We start from the raw sequence: 1,901 nt of genomic DNA, 5'->3' as shown, positions 1-1,901 counted from the left end.
ACTGAGCCACATCCCCAGCTCTTTTTAATTTTTTGAGACAGGATTTCACTAATTTCTTAGGGCCTTGCTAAGTTGCTGAGGCTGGCTTTGAACTTGTGTCCTACTGCCTCAGCCACCCAGGCATCTAGGATTACAGGTGTTTGCCACCAGTCCCAGCAAGGTAGTTATTTCTTTCCTCATTTTACAGAAAAGGAAACTGGGGGCAAGAGACAGACTGACTTGCCAAGGCCATACAGCTGGTAGCAGGGATCTGTAGTCACTCAAGAACTGAATCAGTGCCCCTGCCACTCCAGCATCTCCTTCTCTTCCTAATGGCCAAGGCAGGAAGATGCTGGTGTCAGCAGGAAGCACAGAGGTCCACCCAGTCCCACACATGCAGGGAGGCATTACTTGCTGCTGATAACAAAGTCCTGGGTTTGCAGGGGTGCCAGGTGTGGGTGGTAACCTGTGGTGCAGTATCCATTTTGTTTTCATCATGGAAGAGGTGACCTCTGTGAGTGAAGAGAGGTTCCACCTGGATCCCTGTTCCATCCCAAGATGTGACATCATAGACCTGAACAGTCCCATCAAAACCTGAAATGGCTAAGCAGTTGTCCAGGGCTGGGGCCCACGTTACTCGCAGCAACTCTGGGTTGGGGCTAGGTGTGGACACTGGGCACTGGAGTGAGCTGACAGGATGGCAGAGATCCCGGGGGTCAAGAAGTTGGAGCTGCCCCTCTGAGCCAAGGCTTGCAATATAGGATCCTGGGCCTTGGCCCATGCCCCTAACTTTTGCACACCATCTCTCTCCACTAGACCCAGGGTTCGGGCTGATATTCTCCAATGGTGCCCACTTCTGGCGGGTATCGACAAGCCCCAGATGACCAGAGGTGCAGCAGAAAGCAAAAGTGTTTGCATCTAGGACCTGCAGGCTACTCAGCTCCTCACTGTCACTGGTGTCTGAGCTATACGTGACCTTCTGGGATTCCAGATCCACAATCTTCAGATCACTGAGCCGTGCCCCATGGAGGACTCCAGGAACCATTGAGGAGAAGACATCCACTCTAGGCCAGAGGTTTCTCTCTTTTTCATGAACTGCAATGGTGCTGACAGCCTTAATGACATCACTGTCTTCTGCAAACTGCCACACCTGCAGATAACAACCTGGAAGGCCACTGGTCACCAGCAACCTGGTATCTGGCACATGCTTTAGATCAAAGACAGGTCCCTCTGAAAATCCGCCATGGCGCAATTTAAAATCTCTTTCTGGGAATAAGCCCTGGTTTTCCTTTACAGAAAGTCTGAGAGGTAGTATCAGATGAAGAATCTCATTTTTTTTCAGGCTTTCATAGCCAGCAACAAAGACTCCTTTGTCACCAATCCATTCAAGGACTCGTGTGGCTCCTGAGAGGTCGAATGCATGGAAATCCTGGTACGATTTACAAGCGCAAGGATTCCACAAGCCAGTCCTCCGCGGGATCCATGGCAACTGAGGAATAGTATCTTTAAAGTTCAATCACCTTTGAAATTCTTTCTACTTTCTTTTTCTCCTTCTTCCCTCCTTCCTGATTTCCTTCCTTATCCTATTTACTTGAGAATTTTCTCCCACTCACACACATTTGGGAGAAGTTAAGCCAATTCAGGAATGACATTTCATGAAAATTAACACCTAGTAAGACAAAACATGTTCTGTCCCCTTTTGGGATGCCTGAATTAGAACTAAGCAAATAAACGCAGGTGGGAGGTGTCACTCAGGCATCAGAACTTGCTATCCTCCAACGTGTGCTTCAAGGTACTGCAGATATGGGTTTCCGCATTGGAGAAGACCCTGGACACAAACAGCCTCATTACCATCACCATCATCCCAAGAGAAACATTCCCTGCCTTGCTTCACTGAGTCTCCAATAACTATAAGGTAGAAA

General features: G+C 48.6%; 1 pseudogene; it reads right to left on the bottom strand.

Annotated features, from left to right (window-relative positions):
• Positions 1-337: 337 nt before the first annotated feature.
• LOC114103370 (WD repeat-containing protein 73 pseudogene) lies at positions 338-1,463 on the bottom strand (annotated as a pseudogene).
• Positions 1,464-1,901: the final 438 nt, after the last annotated feature.

The sequence above is a fragment of the Marmota flaviventris genome, chromosome 16 (assembly GCF_047511675.1).
Source record: "Marmota flaviventris isolate mMarFla1 chromosome 16, mMarFla1.hap1, whole genome shotgun sequence".
In the NCBI taxonomy this organism is placed as follows: Eukaryota; Metazoa; Chordata; class Mammalia; order Rodentia; family Sciuridae; genus Marmota; species Marmota flaviventris.
Note: the sequence above shows the minus strand (reverse complement) of the source record. Positions and strands in the feature narration are given on the sequence as shown.